Here is a 21,362-nt window from a genome sequence, read left to right as displayed (position 1 = left end):
CCCGTGCGGAGCCCTGCGTCCCCAGGTGCCTGAATAACCCCCGAGGCTGCTGCAGGGTTTGTGACAGTTGCAGCGGGAAGGAGAAGATCCAGGAAAGGCAGCTCCAGATAGCATCGCTTTGAATTTCACCTCATTAAATTGAAATGGGATTGAGTTTCCTCCCAGACTGTCTTCGAGAAATGCATCCATAGGGTGTCAGCAGTGGGGTGCAGCATTCGTGGATGCGTGGCGTGGGGTGAAGCACTTGGGACCATAAATCACTTCTCCCCAGGACAACCTGATGAAATTGCTGAGTTCATCCCTGAGCTGGCTCTGAAGCTGACCCCCAGGAAGGGCCAGATCTGCCTGCCTGGGAAATTAATCTCTTCCAGACCGGCCTCAGACCTGGTCCTGGAGGCAAATACACCTCCCTGCCCCTGTGTCCTCCGGCCACAGGCTGGAAACACCACCTAAATTAGTGGGAAGGGAGTCTGCTTTCCTGTTTGTGCAAGAACTGACTTCTCTGAAGGCCTGCCAGTGGTGGGGCTGGCTTTGAGAGGAATAAAACACTGGTGAGATGAAGGGGAGCATCAGTGAAGGTCAGTGAGCACTTTGGATTGAAATCTCTCCCCAGATTTATGTGAGGTTTGCATTGTTTAGCTTTCTTTTTCTCTCTGGGTGATTTCTTGCATTCCTGTGGCACAAGAAGTCAAATTCATCCTTGCTCTAAATCCATTTATTTCTCTCCCGAAATTAATTTTGCTCTCGTGTTTCGAAGAGCAAAGATGGCAGAATAGCTACTAAGCTCTGAGAGACACTGAAGAGTTGCTCCTGCTGCTACAACACAGCCAAAAACACAGTTTATGCCCTCTGAGGGACAACTGTGGACATTTTACCTTTGGCTTCCAGAAAGCCCACCTTACTTTGAGCCAGCTTCATAGCTTCTCTTCTTTTGGGGGAAATGAAAGGAGAAATCATAATCAGAGCCATGTTTCCAAATGCACCTATTCCCTACCATCATTTTAGGAAAAATGGTGAACCTTTACACATCACTCACCAATATCCACAGAAGAAGAGTGGTTTGGTGCAGAAGTGGAGAAAAAATTAGCAAAGTTGCACAAAGATTGAGCAACAGATGAGATCCTGTCTCTGAAGGAATGACATTATGAATCTGGTGAGGAGAAGGAACAGACTGTTTGTTGGCTTTTCTATCTAGGAAGCAGCAGGCTGCCAGAAGTCTCATGTAAATGAAAGTCCTGGAAGAGAGCAGCACGATCTGTCGAAGGGAAGGGCTGGTGCCAACCAACACGGTCAGCAATTGCTGACAGATGAACCTTCCCTAAACCACTGGGTCTGGAGAATTTCTAAGGAGTGAACAATTTCTGTCCATTACAGAGGCTCTTACAAAATCCCAGCTCAGACTCAGCTATTCCAGAAACAATTGAATAACTTCAGCATAGCAAGGAAGTATCTCAGTAATACCTCTTGATCTTGGGCTCAGCAAGGGGCTGCCAGAAGGATGCCAAGAGCTCAGACGCATGGGTGATAGGTGGAGAGCACACGGTTTCAGTCCCCTCTGCAACCATTGCTCTCCTTGAATGATTCCTTTTCCCTCAACCAACCCCAAAGCCAACGTACCCACCAGGTCTCCTCTGCCCTCAGGGCCAGGGTCACCACTCCTGCCCTTTCCCCTGTAGCAGCCGCTCTGCTGGGTCTGGGTCAGGGAGCTAAGCTGCTCTGCGGTCTTCAGATGGCTTCAGACTTTGATGAAATGATTTCACTCCTGTTGAGCCACAGCAGTGGGAATGGAGCTAAAGAGCTCTTGCAGGCCAACACCTGGGGCCACAGACCAGGGTCATCCATCCTTTTGGGACACATCCGTCCTCCTGGGACACCAGGTATATGAGTGGCTCCGCACAGCCTGCTCCACCTGCAGAAATCACCACCTCCTCTAACCTCTCCTCTCTCCTCGTTCATGTCATCATCCCATCATTCCCCACCATATGAACCATGTTCCTAACTTCTCCTATTTCTTGTAATGCCTACTGTTTTACCCAGAATGGGTTAGGGAGAAATGAAACAAAACACTTGGATCGGAGAGGCGAGCATATGGGACAGGCTGGTCACAGCTTCTCCTGCTGGAGCCAAGCTCCAGCACATGGACATGGACCATCTGGGGAACTTGGCAGTGCTGGAAAAGAAACTGCCGTGCAGAAGGGTTTTGGCGATGCCATCACTGTGTGGAATGGCCTTGGGAACAGCCGAAATGCTGTGAGGTGACAAGAACATCCAGGCTGCATCCTGGTCTTACTCTGGCCCATGTCCCTTTGCTCCACAGAGGCAGGTTCAAAGCCCCAGTGTTTTTGCAGAGCCTGGCACATCCCCCCACAGCACACCCCAGGACCATGCTCTGGAGGCACAGGCTGGATCCAAATAAAAGCATCACAAGTCGCACCAAGCGGGAACATGGCCAGGTCTGGCTCAGATGCCTCAATGTGCATGATGAGGCACAGGATCAAACCACAAATGACTTCATCTACCTGCGAATGACAAGTGCCCCCCTTTCTTTTTCCACTTCAGCCCGTAACCCCTGCAGCAGCATGTCCAGGAACTCCTTGCTGTGACCACCTCCCAACAAGAGGGCACTTCTGTGTGGGGTTGTCATATCTGCTCTTACAAGGAGCTCACTCCCTTCTCTCCTCCATCTCTAGCCTGAAGCCACCCAAATGAGATTTAATGACTTACCTCTAGGAGGAGAGATTCCTGCCTCTGGCAGGAGACACAGGGCGTGTAAGTGCAATACTCTTTTATGAAATCTGTATGGATTTTGCTGGGATCCCTTACAAGAAAAGATGGCATTCGGTTAGTTGGCATTTGTATAAGCGAACAATGGCTGCTCAGAAATCAGTTCACACCCATCTGCAAAAGCCTGAAAAATACTGAATTTGTTATTCCGGGACACCAATAGCTCATGGCTCCCACCGCCTGATCCAGTAGCAGATCTGGACTCATTTTCCAGCACGTTAAGTTTAACTCTGGCCTCTTACAGCTGCAGACTGCTCAGCCCTGAAGCAGCAAGTTTAATATCCCTTTCAGAACATCATTAGCATTAACTATTTTTACTTTATATTCTTGTTATTCGTGTAAGCGGATCCCCCTTCAGGCCTCGCTCCAGGCAATCCCTTGAGCATTTGCTCAAGTGCACTCGGTGCACTCCAAACCGCTGCGAAGGGCTGATCCCAACTTCCCTGTACGCACGATGCTTACTGACCATTTACTTCATTTTCTTTACTTTATTTCCGTTTACTGGACTCCCAGTGGACCGGTGAGCATCCCTGAGCATGTCCTCATGGGTCACCGGGCATCTGACAGGCTCAGAGCCCAACCATACCAAGTTTCTGAGGTGCCTGAGCTGGAGAAGAACCTCAGGGGCACCGGCGTGGCAGGAAGGAGCTGAGTATTGCCGTGATTACCTGTGCCCACCATGGCCAGCAGCTTAGTTCAGAGCTTGCAGCAAGGCAGAACCAGGGCAGATGCCCCTGTCCCAGTCAGCAGCAGCTGCAGGAGGGCCCCTTCCAGCCCTGCTCTCCCCATGCACTTCACTTGGAGGGAGAGAAACATTCTCGGATTTTTTATTATTGTTATTAAAGCTGCTTGCCAGTGTTTTTGTACCACTAAAAGTGCAAAACAGCCTTATCTGGATCTCAGGTTCACACCTAGTATTTGAATGATAGTTTGGGACCAAGCCAGATTCTTAACTTGGAAGGATGCTACCTGGTGGCTCTGGAGTGAGGATCAATGCCCATATGTTGTTTCCTCTCATTAGGTTTTCCCATTTGTTTTGCATAGGAGCAATCCTGTGACCTATACTGCTGATACAAGAAAAGCCTTCTCCCAGGAAGAGCCTCTCGCTCAGAGCAGGGCATTTCTCCTCATCTGCTGCAAACATCAGCGCTGCAACATTCCCTTTTAGCGCTCTGGCTGCAGCTCTCTATTGGGCCAACAAAAATAAGAAGTCCTAAAATGAAAACCTCCAGATGATCTTGGCAGAAACAGCACGTCCATCACAAATGGAAATCACATTTGATACTCTACAATGGCAGGAAACTCACCTGGTTTTATTTAGTCTCCACACAGCTATGTGCTCTTGGCTCTCCTCCAATGTATCTCTTTCGAGATAGTGTATGAAAAGTCTATCTGCTAGTGGCTCTCCTTCCTTATCTAAAGCACCCTGCATGTTTGATTTTCACTGAGGATCTTTGCTGAATTTTTTTGTTTGTCTGCTGTAAAAAGTATAAGGGCACTTGGCAATTCGTGCATTTACAGCTCTGTTCCCACAACAAGGTGCTTAAAATAAAGAAATTGGCTCAGGGTAATTGCTTGATATGAGAAAGATTATACATGCAATGAACATCTGTATCGCAGCTACGGTTGATGGCTCTGAGTGCTGTATCATGTGCCAGGAGTTCTCTGCCAAAAAAAATACTCAAAAAAAATTTCCAACCCAACATATGCTTATATAAGACTTATCCAGTATGCAAAGAAGGTCATGAAGAAAAAAAAAAAAGGAAAAAAAAATAAGAAAAAAAGGGAAAAAAAAGAGAGAGAGAAAGAAAGAAAGGGAAAAAACTGGGAGTGTTGAAATAACAGGAAATTATGCAACTGATACCTGAACCTGAGCATTGTAGATCCTATCCGGAAACTTCAATCTCTCACAAAGCTCTGGTAAAATAAAACAAGTTATCCTTCTTTTTCGAAACTGAACTTGTTGGTACAAAGTCAGGTGGAGGCTTTGCACCAACACGGTCACTGCAGGCCGGGGCGGCTGTAGAAGGGGCCAAGTTTCGCTTCAGCCCCAGCATCTCGCAGGGTGCACCGCCCTCGCCTTGGCTGCACCCCGCACATCACGGGACCCCCCCCCCAGGGCTCCACGCATGTCTGAGAGTTGATTTGTCTCCTGGGGTTGAATTGCCTCTGCTGCTTTTAGCATACAAGCTGCATGGATAAAAAGGGAATGGAGAAACAAGTCTGGAATAAGATCAGCTGTGAATTTTGGCCAGAAATTTAGGCTGGCCCAATGAAAACTTGTTTCTGAGATGAGTGCACGTAATGTTTCCCACCTTGTTATTTCCATGATTGCATCTGGTGGACAGCAGAGGTGCATCCCTCCTGCTCTTCTCCAGGAAACTGTTTCAGGAGCTCTGCAGTCCCCACTCCTCCTCTGCATGGGACTTAGTCCTGGACTCCCAGAAATTCACCTGGGAACCTGGGACAGAGCCGCAGAGCCCATGGCTCCCGGCAGCAAACAGGTGGGGGTTACGTGAGCTGCAGCTCAGTTCTCAGCGCACGACGGGGAGCGCGGTCAGGGCTTGCCTGAACACAGCACCAGGAGCTCAGCCTTGCAGCTTCAGACTTGTCACGGGAGATCCCCATCCCAAATAACAAAAAATAAAAAATAAATAAAAGTTCTCAGGCTCAGATAAGCTTATCTGCCCTTCTCCTTGTGCTCAAGGAGGGCTGCTGACCAGGGCTGCTCTGGTTCAAAGCTTCATTGCAGTAACGAGCCCAGGGAGCCCATCCAGCCCCTGACTAACCTCTCTTGTGAACGGGCTTAGCCTGCTCGAAGGATCCAGCCACCAAATGGTAGCTGTAGCAGGAGGGACAAGAGCCAAACCTATTCATCTCACCAGTTAGTCACATAACAAGAGGAAGGGACGGCAGAAGCAGGACCAGAAGGGTCTTCTTGCCCTGAGCAAAATGTTCATCCCTGTCTCCTGAAAGACAACATCTGCCTGGAAAATGCTTTAAGGGGAGAGTCTTCCAGTAGCACAGTGTGAAGAAGCCTTACTGATTTGGAGTGGAGTCGATGGGATCTTTCACACTGGCTTCAACAAGCTAGAAATTCACCATTTTCCTTCCTCAGCTTTTAGCAAGCAATACATTTACAGTTATGCATGAACCTGCCCTCGCCCCAGTTCCTCCTCTCCCACACTACCCACCTAACCATTAGGTTATCCTCTCCCACTGGTACAGAACCACAGCTTGCTTCCTCCTCGAGGCATGGTTCCCTTCCCACCAGCCTTGCTGGTGGGCACAATCACAGAACCTGGAGGGAAACAACTCCATCCTGGGCTGCAGAGCCCCAAAACTGCCTGAAAATAATGATAGTAATAGCTTAAACATCCCCACTGCTGCCTTCCCAGGCCTAAACCCACAGCACCTCACAGACAGCCCCACTGCAGGATCTGGCAATGCCCTCTGGCCCAGTGGGACCTGAGCCCTGTGATCATGAAGGAGCCCTTTGTACCTCTGAAATGCCGTCAGCTTGTGAAACAAAGCCCCAACAGTCCCAAACTCCTCAGTGCCCAAGAAAATGAGTGAGCAGAGGGGCTGGGAGAGTTCCCGAGCACATCTCAGTGGGCAGAAGCAGTGCTATCTAATCAGATGTGGATGGAGAACAAATAAAAAACAGCTGCTTTTCACCAGCTCATCTCCCAACTGGAAAAAAAAACATGCATACATACACAAGAACAAGGGAAGAGGCACTGATGAGCTGTTATCTGAATTTATTGCCAGCATCTGACCCACAGTGGGGTCTTTTTTTTTTTCCCTTCTTCCTTTAATTTACAACCCAGTTTCTCATCATGTCATGACATCACCCAGGGTGATGGATTTCATAAACACGCACACACATTGCAATGAAAACAGGATAAACCCCTAGGTCACCCCGAGCTCTGCGCAGGAGCACCCCAGCAGCACTCCCCAGGCACCTTCTCTTCTAAGAAACCACTAGGCATCACCGTGACAGAGCCACCCACCTTCCAAGTTTTACTGGGCTGAAAGCTTGGGGAGGATTTTGTACCACACCAGCCTACAGGCAGCATTGCACCCTGGTGTCCTCTTGCCCCACCCTGACTGCACTTTCCCTCCAAGGAAGCCAGACAGCTCTGCACTCAGAGATGATTTATGCTGTTTGCTTTTGGCAGCAAGATACATTAAATCCTTTAGAGACTGGGTGGAACCAGAGCTGCCTTCTCCATCTCTCGGTCCAAGCCCAGGCTGGAGAAGCCAATGGTCAGTGTACGCGTGAGCAATGCGCTCCCCCGTCCAGTGTCAGCCTGAGGCCAGCAGCACCCACGCGGCCAGCTCCGGATGATGCTCCTGGCTTCCCACACCCAACACAGGCAAACTGGTCCAAAATGTTTTGGTACTTGTTTGTATCAAGAAGATTTTGATGCTGCAGCAGCAGTCTGGACAGGTGTCTTGTTGATCCAGCAGGAACCATTCAGGCTGCACCTCCAACAGCTTCACCAACTAGCCTGATTACTCGTAAAAATCAAAATTCACAGGAACGGGAGTCAGTAAGAAATTAACTTCCCAGGTTTTTGAATACGGTAATCAAAATAAAGGAAAATGGCCTTGCTACTTTGGAAAAAGGATTTAAGCAGTGAATAAACTTTCTATTTTTACCAAGAAATGCTCAGCACAGATGGTGGAATGATAGGAACAAGAATGTCAGCCCCCAAATGTATTTGGGTCATTAGGAAACCCAAACAAGCAAACCACTATCACAGTTGTTCTCAACACTTACACTCTCTTCTTCATCTTCATAAAGCATCACTACACCACTGTATGAGGGAAGAAGCTGACATTAAAGCACTGGCCCAATATCACAGGTGGTGGCAGGGCAGGCAGGGGATTACGGCCCAGGTCCCCTGGGTGCTCCAGCTCCTTCTGCTTCCCAGAACCTCGAGTGGAGACCCAGGGCATAGGGGCAACCTCATTGCAAGTCAATGTGAGTCCTTCTAGAGCTCAAAAAGGTCTTCTATGTCAAGCTTTAAGAAACCAATCATTCATTACTGAAAATGAATATGACTATATCAACCTTTCATAAGGTTTGTCGGGAGACCCAAGTCTCAAATCTGAAGTCCAGTGGTGTTATCTGCTCTGAAATACAATACAGCCACTTATTAGCTCCTCCATTAAATAAAAGTCCTTAATAAAAACAGCCAAAGAAGAACTGACCAGACCATTAGGCTGTTTTCTGAAAGGTCTTCCTTGGGGTTTTTAGCTTCCACTTTATTTTCTCATGCTTAGGACAGCAGACAACTTAACAGACATTGTAAATTACCTCACCATTAAAATATACTGCCGTCACGACTGGAACTTCCCCCATCTGTTAGCACTGGGTATGAGCTCCAGTTGAACACCCGACCTCCTGGCTCCACATTCAGATGCTTAGCAAACCACTGCAGCTAAGGATGCTATGTAATGAGCCAAATCATCCTTCCTGCAACACCAGCACAGCCAATGAAGCTGGGCTAGAGGTTATTCTGCTTCAATGAATTTAGCGGTCTGTCGGAAATGCTTGTTAGATGTGATCCTTACATAAATACATGTGAGATGGGTGGAAGGATATCATGATTGGAGTCCTGTTCTCAAGGGTCAAAATACAGAAGGTAGAAGAACTGTTTATGGGTCTGCACACAAGCTGCAGAATTTCCCACCCAGCAGATGATGCACAGCTCATGTCCAGGCAGAGAGCGGGCATAGAAAACAAGTCAGGGAAGGAAGGCTCCTATGACTCTTCTTGCCATAGAAAAAGCAAGCGGGTTCAGCCTCTTCCACTCAGTTCTTTTCTGAAACAGGATGAACTCATGTTTTCCTCCCCTCAGAACATTATCTAACTACACAAGTGACCCATCTCATCTCACAGTATGCTAAAGAGCATGCAGATAAAGTTATTCCTAACACCTACCTTTTGTAGGACCCAGACTGAAAAATACAGACCAGGTTAGCATCAGGAGAGCAGGGAACAGACTGACATCTCCACACAGACCCCAACTTCCCTTGCACCAGTCCACATTTCCCTCCACGTGAATGTGGCTGGTCCTGGGGTTGGTCTCAAGCCAGGTCAGGCGACCCCAAAGGCCTGCTCAGGGATGCAAGCCTTGACATTGAGTTCCTTCCTTCTCTACACATCCAACCCAAAAATCAACCTACCCAGCCGCTCGGCCCCAGACCGATGCTCCCAGAAGCTCCCCAGGCTCTCCCCAGTGGCTTTAGCCCAGGAGCTCTTGGACAGTCTCCTGGAGGAGAGAGAGCAGCCTCCTCCAGTCTGCTCGCTGGTTAGGATAATTCTTTCTTTGACTGATGATCAAGAAGCTATTATGTACAGAGAGGGAGTGATTTGTTCTGTAACGCTTGTGGCATTGCTTCAGTGCTTGGCAATTCTGTCTTGTTATCGCTGGTGGAGAATTTTACAGGCCACTGACAGACCTTCAAACGCAGCCATTGCTGTGTGGAAAATCCAATTTGCTTTGGAAGCCTCCTGACACAAGGCCTTGTCTTCATGGTCCTTTGGCAAACCATTTTCAGCACATGCACTAGTTCATGACCCTGTGATTTAACGGACATCATTAAATTTTAGCAGAGGAATCCATCACTTTGAAGGAACCCCTAACAAGTGTGTGACCTAAAAGTGAGACCTAATATACTGGCATCTCCACACAAAGGGCTCCTTTTCTCTTAACTTTTGGCTTATCTCCACGCCGCTCCCAGGTCAAGTTCAGTAGTAAGGTCCCCATGTCAATGCACCATTGATGCTATTTACTTTTCCTGGAGCAGCTCAATGCCATAAATGTAAATGTGCATTTCTTTGCAGCATCCCCTGCTGCCAAACAGATAACAAGTTTATGTAGGCATGGAAAAAAAAATCCGATTTGAATAATTGTTTGCTTATAAATTAACCCACAGAACTGTGCCACATGCAGTAAAACAATCTTACATTACACGGGCTTAAACGGTAGGACTGGTATAATAAACCCTATGTTGAGTCACCAAATTCCTCACATTCTTTGACTTCCCATTCTGTCTCAAATGTCAGATATCTCACTGGGGTAACACAAGCAGTAGCAAGGGCTGGGGGTTTGCGTGGGTTTTAATTGTAAAAGCAACATTCTCGCAGGGAACGACAAGGTTCACAACCCTGCTCCACAGCTTGGATGGGCTGAGGAGCTCCAAAAGCTTCTTCTCTCCCCACTGGCCAGTTTGGGGTTTAGGACTCCCCAGGTCTGGCTGAGGGTCTCAAAACTCTACAGCCCCCATAACCCCGGGGTCACTGAGCCAAGCAGTGCCTCTGAAAGTTACTATTTCCCATTAAAAATATGTATGAGTGGGTCTGAGCACGCCAGTCAGCTCAGGGCTTCTGCATCTGGGCTGCAAACCACCAAGTCACTGCAGCCACCTCACAGCTACTCCCCATTTCTGCTGTACCCATCCAAAGCAAGGGCAGAGCGAGCCTTCATCATCCAGATGTTATTCAACGGCATCTGGGTTTTATTTATGACTTTGGTATTTAAAGGTTACAAAAGAGGAGAATTCACAAGACCTTACTCTCCTGCACTGGAATCCAGACTGACTGCCACCCTGCAGCAGCACCTTGACTATGTACGGGACATTCGTGCTTTGTAGCTCTCTTCTGGTTGCTCCTGTCTCCAGCTGAGCACCAGTGAAGGTGCTGCAACTTCTCCAGGCAGCCAGGAACAACCTGTCAGCATCACCACTTTGACATAATCCTTCTCCCAAAGATGTAAGTGATGCTCAGACCTTGTGCATCTCCTTCCACACAGATGCTCTGCGGAGACACTGCAGGAGCTCAGGAAGAGCCTGAGAGCCAGAAAATATTCCAGGATGTTGTAAGAAGCTGAAGTGGTCTGCAGATGGACAGGTGGTTCTGCTCTGAAGCACAGGGAAGGCAGCCACAGCAGGAGCACGCCGCAGCATACACAGTCTCAGAGGCAAAGCAGCTCCGCACCAGAGGGCCTGATTTGGTTCACTTCCCACTTCCAGATAACATTGCTTGAGGCCTAAAAGGCCTGTCACACTGTGAACATGCAGCCACAGGCAAGCACTGCCTTTGTGAGCAAGTGAGCACACATTTGTGTGCAGGCCTCGATTAAGAGAGATGCTCCCCAGGGGCAGCACAGGAGCTGGGTTTCCCTTCCCTCCCCACGGAGCTGGTCGGTGTCTGACTCCACACCAACCCAGGAGGTGAAGCAGAGCCTCAGGTCTCAGCAGAAGATGTGAGGATTTGGTGCCTGCAAGCAAGGCAGGAAACAGACTGTCTTGGAGCAGGGCTGTGCAGCTCTGCCATCCAGCACCCATCCATCCCCACTGCCCAGCAGAGGACGGTTTGCACCTGTGAGCATTTTCACTCCCATGATGCGGTCCTGAGCCTGCAGTTCTCCCAACACTGGGGGTGAGAAGTGAGCTGCGTGCTCACAGGCAGATCCCCAGTGCTCGGGGCTTCAGCCACTGCCACAGGAACTGGGGCAAGGAGGGCAAAGACCCAGCACCCTGCAGCTACAGGAGTCAAATGTCGTGTGCCTGGTCACCAAGATCTGTGCTCCCTCTCTCCTGCCAGCAGGGAGACAAGGGCTGTGCTGCCACAGCATCCTCCCCAGTGTCCCACACCAATTTAAGTGAGCCTGGAAAAACCACAAGTGAAGCATATGGATTTAGCATTCAAGGTCTCTTCCCATCTATGACCAACAGAAAACATCTGTAGGGGAAAGGAACTGCTCATTTACTATCTGACATGTCAGTGAAACCCAAGAGAAAAGGAACCAAATGCAGCAGTTACCCAGGCCTCCTGTAGCCCCCTGCAATAAGCAAGAGGAGCTGATTTGCACTGACTCAGAGCAGCCTTCTTGTGCTGACTCCAGGCATGGAACAGAAAGATCACACAGGAAAACCACCCCAACATTTTTTTCTTTAAATCTGGGAGCTGTGGCTAACTAAGCCCTTGGAGGACCAGCCAGAAGGGCTGGAGCTTTAAAAGTTTAATCCTTTCAGGCAAACGCAAAATACTTGTGTTTCAGCTGGAGAATGAATCAGAGATGATTCCCAGAAATCCCCCATTTAATAACAGCAAGAGCCGGGTGCAGGCAATGCAGCTTTCCCCCTCCCTTTACCTGCAGCATCTATCTCCAGTTTTTGGTGTCCATTCAGGGCTGATCAGGGCTGCATTAACTCGAACCTGTGCAGCCTGCTCCCATCATCAACAGAGCCATGTGGTCAGCTGGAAACCAGAGAAAATCCGCTCAGTCATTTCTGAAAGCCAAGCAAACCATGATGGTATCAGTTTCCTCAGTGTTTCACTGCCAGAGCACCTGGTCCCACTGCCTCAAAGTGATCAGAGACTCTTAAGGCAGTCCCTTGCTTTGTTAACCAAAACCATGGGTTTCCTTTTAGAAAAGCTATCAAAGCTGTGTGCAGGGCTGTGGGGGCAAGTGGGACCACATGAGGCTTGCTGAACCCCATGGTGTGCTGGCATGATGGAGTTCAATGCACCGCCCACGCCATGGGGTGTTTGGGGGAGCTACTTGCACCCACCCTGAGCAGAAATCCCTCAAGTGCATCAAGGCTTTGGTAGCAAAGGAGCAGTCTTCACCCTGTCCTGTCCTCCAGCCTCCTCCTTCAAGCTCGCCACTCCCCAGACAGCTCCAGGCTGTCCATCCCTCAGCAGGATGCTGCTATAACCACGCTGCACAGCCTGCGGGCACGGACGGCAGACGCAGCCCCCAGTCAAGGCCGTGGGACATCTCCTGGAGCCACCAGCAGGCAAGGTCTGGAAGCCCCACTCTCTGAAAAGGCTGCATCCCTTTGACTTCAGGTGGAGAATTGTCCCAGCACTGTGGTCCTGAGGAGACCCATCCACCTGGGGAGAGACTGTCCACCCCCACCGCATCATGGAATAAGGCTGGGTGCGAAAGGGTGGACCAAGAGAACAAGGTGAGGGAGGCATGGCCAGAGCCAGCGCTGGACAGCCTGGGGCACTGAACGGCAATAACATGATACTGCACACTCTAAAGCAAGTAGCTCACAGCTTTTGCAGCTTCTGAGGTAAAGCAGAGCCAGCCCCCGAGTCCAGCCTTCCCCCAGCACTCCTATACACCACACTGAAAAAGCCTTTTCCATCCCGAGGACAGCAGAGTGGAAGCCTGGTCCCCTGCACAGAGGGGCTTGCTCACAGCAATCTCCACCAGCTCCTGATCTTCTGCACCTGCAGGACCAAGCAGGGCTCAGGACCTCACAGCGCTCAGCCTGCAGCAAGCAGCACCACTCTCAATGCCTTTTGCACTAAATAAACAGGATAGATAGAGAAGGAAGGCTCAGGGAGAGGAAGCAACTTGTCCCTGAGAGCTAGAAACAGACTGCAGGTCTCTCCTCCAGACCTGCCCTGCTTCTGTCTGGGAGTTGTTGTCCTGAGCTGTGTCACCTCCTCCCAGCCTCTCCCCCAGTGTGGTTTCACTCTCTCCTCCCCAGCACTGAAGTATTTAAGCTGCAAGCCCAGGGTTGGTGGTCCAGTAAGAAATGCAGGCAGGGAGGGAACCCCTCCTTGGGGACCAGAGTAGGTGGCCTTTTTTAGTTCATGAGGAATTCAAGGGGGAGGAAATAAAAGGAAGAAAAAAAAAAAATCTGTGTCCAAAGCTTTTTTCAGCAACTGCAATTGTTTCTGTTTCCTAATAAATCATGTAGGCCAGGGACAACCAATCTGCACAGCATTATTATTGTCTCAATACATTTGTTGAAAGAAAAATAACACTGCAGCTTTGCTGGAGCAGACAGGATCTGCTTTTCCAAAAGGTTTGTTGATATTAGCCCACAATCTTGTCGGGCTCCATGTATACTCTGGACTCAAAGAGCTTTGCTGCATTCCCATCTCTAAGATACGGACAGTCACCAAACCCAAATATTGCCCTCAGCAGCTGAGACCTCAAAAGGTCTTCCTTTATTTTCCTGCACTCTGTTTCCCATTAACTCTTCAGCAGCATTTGTGTGCATTAAACTTACAGGGCTGAACCCAGCTCCAGGCTGAACTATCTCACATCCATCTGAACAACAGCAACAGTTTGCAATGCGCATGATTTACTCGGAGAGATGTTGCACGGGGACACAAGCCAGGCAGGGCAGGTCTCCAGCTCAGGGGGCATCCAGGGGCAGCCTGGGCTCCATTTTGTGCCTAAGCACCAGATTTTGGTCCATGCTGACCCAAGTCACCACGGTGCTGTTCCCCCAGCAAGCAACTCTGAGCCTGGGCAGCACTGAGGAGCTGTGGGCTCTGCTCCCCACCAGCCTGGCCCTTCACTGCTCCCCATAACCCCAAGCAGCAGCAGGGCTCTCAGGGTGATGGGGTGCCCACATCTGTCCCTGCTCCACTTACATCTGAATGAGTCAAGCCTGGATTTTTCACATACTTTTTCCATCTCTCCTGGTTTCCATGAGCATTCTCCAGGATTCTCCCTTGCCCTGTGAGGACAAGGCAGATATGACCCTGTCACAAAACATGTCCATAAGGCAAAGGCTGCAGGATGCCATGAAGCAGACCCCCCCAGGCTGTCTCTGGTGCTTCTGAATCAGATTACCTGACCTGGGAGGGGGTGTCCCATAAGCGAAAGTGAAACTCCCGAGTTGTTCTCATCCCCATGCCCCCAAACCCAGCCTCATCTTCCAAGAGTGGCCAAGTCAACCTGCAAGTTCGGGAAAACGAGGCAAAGGTAGCCCCAAAAGGCCATGGGTAAGCTGCAGCATCCCAAGGTGTGGCTGTTCAGATCCAGACTGATTCCAGCCTACAGACATGGAAAGAAGGGAAAAAAAAAGACGAGACAACAACAGGGAATGCTGCCCATCAGCTCTGCAAATCATGGCAGCCAAACATCTCTACAGCCAGTATATAATGTCACAGCAGCTAAAATTTGTCCCCAATATCTCCAGATGTTACATACGCTGATAACCATGGCTTTGAGGGGGGAAAGTTTAATTTCAGCTGCTTAGCTAAGGCTGTGTTGTTTTTGGAAGTTCATCAAGCAGAGGGGTTTTCCACCCAGCTTCACTTCTGCTGCCTCTGCGGCAGTTCCCCAAAACCAGGCTGCTGCTAGCAACCCCTGCGTAAGCATCGCCCGCTCACTCGTGGGCCCGTGTCACGAAGGGGGAAGCAGAGGGCAGGCGGCAGCACAAGGGGGGGTACGGCAGCGGGAGGCAGAGCAAGGCTGCAGAGGTGAGCACATGTGGCTGGGCTCAGCCCTTGCCTCCAGAGGGTCTTCAGAAACAGTGGGAAAAAAATAAGAAATGTTAAGGTCTTGTTTCAGATTTGACAACTTCTAAAGGTCTCTTAAGCACAACCAGCAACCATGCTAGTCATCTCTGGGAGCTGCCTCTGTGGCATTTACACCCTTTGCGTAAGGAGGCGTCCATGAGTCAGCAGAAGACACTTGGTGTCCTCTCCATGCAGACAGGGATCAAATCAGACAAACCCAGCCAGCCAGGGACTTGTCTCTCTCCCTGGTGACCATGAGGTCACTGGCACTTCAGCCAGCCTGCCTGGCACAGGTCTTCTTCAGCCAAAATCCACCCCTCGTGCCCAGCATTTGGGGCCAAGATGTCCCCGTTCCCCAGGCACTGACACGGAGTCAGGACTGTGACTGCCAGCAAAAAGCAGCCACAGAACAAAACATTCCTAGGAGAGTTAAAGAAAAACTATTTCAGAGTAGGAGCATTTGGGGTGGATTTTGAAATCATTCTTCCGTGGGCTGATTTTTAATGGATGAGGCCTCCCTGCACTCAGGGCACAGACGCATGCAGACTGTCTGCTCCTGTTCCAGAGAAATCCAAGGGCCCAAGCAAGGGCTGTAACACCTCGCTGCTGGAAGCTTGCAAGCCAGCCTGTGACAGGACCAGAAATCCCATCTGTTGTGACAGGACCAGAAATCCTGCCCGTGCCACCTCCGGGATATGCCTGTCCCCAAGTGTCACCGCGTCCACACGCAGGCATCCCACGTTGCCAGTGCCTTGTGCTCTCCATCCAACGCGCAGCTCCCATGCGAGGCGCTGACAGATCTCCAAGAAGCTCCAGCACCCAGAGCAGAATGAAAGATGGGTTTGTTTGTCTCGGCTGAGGCCATGCTTGTCCTCCCTAAAACCATAGCTTAAGGCAGCTCAGGACGGCTCTGGTGCAGCTGGGGTGCCCAGCCTGGGTGCCTGAGGCCCCCACCCCTCCGTCCACAGACTGCTGACCTTCTTTTATTATTTTTTCCCGCTCTCCAGGCAAATAAACAGGCACAAACCAGTCTGACAGACTGGATTTGGCACAAAGGAACTGGAGAAACCGGTTGGTGATGGGGCATCTCCCCCAGCAGCACAGCACCCAGGGGGTGGCCGTGGCACTCCCATGGCCTCACCCACCCAAAGGAGACCCCTGGGGAGGACAGAGGCCTCAGGAGGGCCCCAGTGGTGGAGGTGGTAAGGCCAGCACCCCTCTGGCCATGGGGGCACCTGACATATCCCATGCTCCAGGCTAAGAAATCGCTCCCCTCCTGAAGCAGGTCACCGCGGGGGTGACCCCAAGGGGGTCCCCACTCCCCTCCCCCGAAGGTGGAGCTCTCTGACACCACAGGGGGGCACGGTGCCGCAGAAGCCGCCCAGCACGTGGCACACCGCTGCCAGCAGGGCCTGCGCTGCCACAGGGCCTGGAGGTGGCACCCGATGAGGCAGAGCCTCAGCCAGCACCCCACGCGCTGCTGTCACCAGGAGATGACACCAGCAGATTAGAGGCACAAGTGGGTCCTAATTAGGCACACAAGATGTTCCGCACACTGCAGCTCAGAGCTTAATATGACAAGGCCAAGAGCTGCAAAGGGCACAGCCAAAGCTCAGCTCTCACAGGGGCAGCTAGCCCACCGTGTCCCCCCCATCATAGCCTGCCCCCGTTCCCAGCAGGAGAACACCTCCAGGGTGGTTTTTAGCCCAGAAGCTGGTCAGCACCTCACCCAGCCTCCTCCAGAGCAGCTTTGCTCTGACATATGCATGAGTAATACCACAAAAAACAGTCCAGCAATGCTCTGCAAGGCAGAGCCTCTGCACCCCTGATTCATCACCATCCCCCACGGGGGGGGGACATCACAGTAAAAATCAGCACTACTGCAGCACACATTTGCCCCAGTAATTAGTCCAGGCTCACCAGCAACACCATAAAACACAGACCAAAAGCAGCCCTGAACTGTTTACCAAATTTCTTGGCTCGTGCCCCAAAACACCCAAGATGTGACTCTCCCAACAAGGACTAACCACTCGCCCCTGCTGCAGCACTGTGGCCTCCAGGCCCCAGGAGATGCCCCTAGCCTTCAGAGAAACAAAAAATAAATAAATAAATAAATAAAAATAAAAAAGGCAAAGCAGCTGAGTCAGCTCCCAGCCGTGGGGAGAAAGCCCTGAGTCAGCCCTGCTGCTAGCACAAGCCAACACGCTGCTTCTCTCCCCATCAGCACTCTTGGCAGCCTCACCCTTGGCACTGGGAGCACTGCATCAGCCTCTGCACTGAGAGCACAGGGGTGAGGAGCACATCCCAAGGGCATCACAGTCTGGAGACCCCAATCAAGAAACCCACCACCATGCACAGCTCGGGACCAGCCGACACCATGCAGGGACCAGAGTCATCCACACAGCTCCTAGGAAAGCCCCTAGCAGCATGCACCACCACCCCCCAGGGCAGAGTTTGGGAAGGGGGGGTGTGAGCCAGGTTATATAGCACCCGTTTCCTACAGCAGCCTCAGTTGCAGTGGGCTTCAGCTGGGGAAAGGAGACAAATGAGGAGGTCCCAGCTGCCCCAGCCCTCTGCAGCAGTCACTAACAGCAAGCTGAGTGCTCGTTGCTGTACTTCATGGCTCTGAACAAGCAGAGATTCAGCCATCCATCCTACGAACTGCCACGGCTGTCTCTTCAAAGCCTCCCTATGAGCTGGGCCCCTTTGAGGCTTTGCAAATCCCTGTGCATGCAAAGGCTGCTTGCCACAGCTTCCTCCAGATTATTATATTTGGAAGTTCTGCATCTCCTTCCCCGCAGGGACCAGGGAAAGTAATAAAATATGAGATGTATTTCTTTAGACTAGGTGAGGACTACCGGAAAGAAGCCTTTCTTTTGCCTTCCCCACTGCTCCCCCTTAGATCTAGCTGGATACCTCCATGTCTGCACCTAATCCCAGAGAGCCAAAAGCAGTGTGTCCACACAGACACTGCTGCAGAGCCCTGCCAGCATGTCCTGGTGCCAGTGCACGCTGCAGGCTGGTGGCTCCCAGCCTGCCCGGGGCATCCGCACCACCCACGCTCGGCTCCGGCACACAGACCAGGAGGGACACAAGGCAGCAGCTACAGGTTATATTTACCCTGTGATATTTTCTGCCCAGCCTTGGCTGCAGATTTCTAAACGCTGCTTGGGGCAAGATGAAGGCACTTGGATCATACTGAGAGGTGGATGCGATGCTGTGAGGTGAATCCATGGGGCTGTGGTGGTTCTGCTGCCCCGCAGCATCTTGCTGCTGGGGGGTGAGGAGCAGGGGAGGAGGAGAGCGCTCGTGGTTCCTCCTAGGGCCTGGCCCTTGGCAGCTCTCAGTGAAGCTCTGGGGCGAAGACTGATGGTGAAAGAGAATTGCTGCTGTTAAGCTGGAAAGGTGAAACATGATTTCTCCTCCTTCACCCCGGCAGCTCCACTCCTCCAGGCCTGAAACTTGCTGCCAATTGTTGCTTGACAACCAATCTGGCTCCCAATTTGATATCACCTGGAACAGCTGGTCCCAACATTGCTACCCTCATTTAGCATTCAATCAGCATCTCTGACGGGCATCACTAAGAGACTTTTCCAGTTTCAGAAACACGTATCTTCTAATTAGGCTCATGACGAGCAGAAGGAGAGCTCCTATCTCCCTCGGAGGTATTGCACCACGTCAGCTGGCCAGGCTCAGAGCTCATAGGAGTCCTGCTGCACTTCAAAGGCAGGATGCACAGGAAACACCTGCGGCGTTGCCTGGCCTCGGGAGCACACCCGAGCATAGTGAACGCTCCAGGATGCTCAAGGGAGCTTGACGCAAGCGCCAGATCACCCCTCCTGCCTTCTGCTGGGTGACTCACTTCAGATCACCTTTCGTCCCCTCTTATTTTGAGCAGCACAGGACCAAGCAGGTCTCCTCTGTGCTGAAGACACCAGTGCTGGTGTTCGAGGTGCCAACAGCTTGCCTACCTTGAGTGTGGTCGCAGTGTCCTCCCCCACAGCCCATAGGCACCCTTAGAGTACAGAGCAGCTGTACGACACCGTGACCACAGCATGCCCTGACATGGTAGATATATCAGGGCTGAGCTGTGCTGATAGCAGGGTGCTTCCTAGCACTGTGGCACTTCCCTCTGGGAGAAGAGAGAAGCAGTGCCTTGGTGTTGAGCAGCATCCAGAGCTTTCCAGCATGGGGACTGGGATCACCAGCAGCAGCAGGACAGGACTGAGCTGGGAGAGGACTCAGTAACAGAGAAAAGCTTGCTGAAAAGCTGCTTGCAAATGGCTCTGCTCTTCAAAACCAGTTAATCTGAGCATGTGATGGGGCTGTCACCCGGCCACGCTGCAGGGAGGTGCGTGCCCCGCAGCTGGCCAGGGCTCACATGCAAGAGGCAAAGCCTATCAGTGTAGCTTGGAAAACAGCCTGTTCTCCCTGAAGGGGAAGCAAACTGGTGTTTTCATCAAGATCCCCTGGTCAGGCCGTAGGCAAACCAAGCAATAATCTCCTCCTCCCAGCACTGGGCACTGAGGTCATGGTGCTTTGAGTAGAGATGATCCCGTCTCTCCGCAGGATGAAAGAGAGCAAACTTTCCCCCAGGCAGGCAGGATCTGACAGACCTCAAACAGTCCAGCACAGACACCCACATGAGTTTCTCAACCTACTTATTTGCCACTGCAGTAGGCTTGGCACGGCTCTTACTTCAGAGGTGACAGTGCTCACCAGAGGGCTAATTACCGATGCTTTACGGAAAAATCAGAGAAGTAGAGGGTTGCCATGGCGAGTGTTTTCACCAACAACCCAAACCACGCACTTGCCAGAGTTCAGATGCAAAAGCACAGCCGATGCCTTGTGCGTATGTAAGGGTAGTATTGCCCAACCGAAGGGGACTCTAACAAAGGCAATTCAAGTTCATTAGTTCTGCTTTCTTAAGAACAGATAAGTCAGACTGTTGCTTTTAAGAGGAATTTAATTATGTTAATTAGGAATCAAGAGGAAGCTCTTCATCTTCAGAGAGCTGCAGCAGCAAGACAGGCAATGCTGTGCAAGCACCTGCCCCACCTCTGTCCCGGGTCACCTTCAGCCAAGGTGTTTCATTACGTGGCAGCAAGCATGTCCTCGCCTAGCACTACATCAACGTGTCATTTGCTACTCATTATAGAGCAGATTCAGCACATGCGAGCAAAGGTGGTAATTTTTAATCCATCCTTTCTACCCACAGCTCCGCTGCCATATAGGTCAAGCTGTAATCATGCTTCAAAGTCTTCAGGGCGAGCATTTTGGAAGTGGATTTAAGGGCTGTGGGTGGAACCCCTCCATTAACCTCCCGCTGCACGAAGCGCACACACCTCGCTATGGAGAGATGTGGCACCGGGCCCTGCGGCCAGGAGCGACGCCTGCAATTACTGATGACTAGCTGGGGATGCTGCACATTAGCCAACCCTGCTGCTGCGAGCAGGGCTCAGGCCAGGGACAAGGGTGGAGGGGGGGAGAAAATGTTGCAGAGCAAGACCTTAATGCCGCTTTGATTAAAGAACTGGGCTCTGAGCTGGGCGATTGCTCATCCAGCCACTCCTCCGACGCTCTGTAATCGTGCTCACGCCAGCAGCGTGATGGGCACGCAGCAAACACGGAGCACTAACACTGCACCCCAGCAGTTTGGTGTGGAGCTGGGACACAGCACAAAGAAGCAGTGCAGTATCTCTTCTCCTTCCAAGGATTTCCAGTGAGCTCAGAGGACGTGGGCAGCAGGGAGCGCCCCGGGGCCAGCACCTCTGAAGGAGGGTGAAGGCAAAGCCCTGCTCCTCCTCGAAGAGCCAAACACAACAGCAGAGTAGAGAAAAGCAACAGGTCAACATTTGGCTCCAAGCTTGGTTCAAATGGTATTTACTAAAAAAATCTACCACTTAAATTGCCATAAAAAAATCAAACTGCAGCCAAAGCCGAAGCTCTAGTGGGCAAAGCCTCCCTGACTGTATTTTACTAGCACGGTCTTCTCACAAATACTGGCTGAACATTTAATTTGGCCTCTTCCCCTCATTCCCACAGCCTCACATAGGAAGAGGAGAGTGGGCAGGTTGGAGACAATTCCAGGAACATGTTGTTCTCCCCTCCTCGTCCTGCCAGCAGCCACTCTGTGCTGGAAAATACTCATGAAACACAACAGGGGAGGAGAGGTTAGGTACAAGGCTTCCGAAATGCCCCCTTAGATGCACTTGGGATACCTCTCAGTGCTAAATCACAGAATCATTTTCAACGGTCTAAGACTTGGCTTAAGGTCCCTGGA

At 51.1% G+C, this 21,362-nt stretch overlaps 1 long non-coding RNA gene across 1 annotated transcript in view; it reads right to left on the bottom strand.

Annotated features, from left to right (window-relative positions):
* Positions 1–5,090, bottom strand: part of LOC308179903 — an 87,803-nt gene extending 82,713 nt beyond the window's left edge. The window contains exons 1-2 of the long non-coding RNA XR_013940658.1: positions 4,649–5,090; positions 2,725–2,818 (exon numbers count right to left, since the gene is read on the bottom strand). This is a non-coding gene — a long non-coding RNA (uncharacterized lncRNA). The remainder of the gene's footprint in view (positions 1–2,724; positions 2,819–4,648) is intronic.
* Between the last annotated feature and the right edge of the window lie 16,272 nt (positions 5,091–21,362).

This window comes from Anser brachyrhynchus (assembly GCF_964034855.1).
Source record: "Anser brachyrhynchus genome assembly, chromosome: 18".
In the NCBI taxonomy this organism is placed as follows: domain Eukaryota; kingdom Metazoa; phylum Chordata; class Aves; order Anseriformes; family Anatidae; genus Anser; species Anser brachyrhynchus.
The sequence above is the reverse complement of the archived record's forward strand: the minus strand, read 5'-3'. Positions and strand labels throughout refer to the sequence as shown.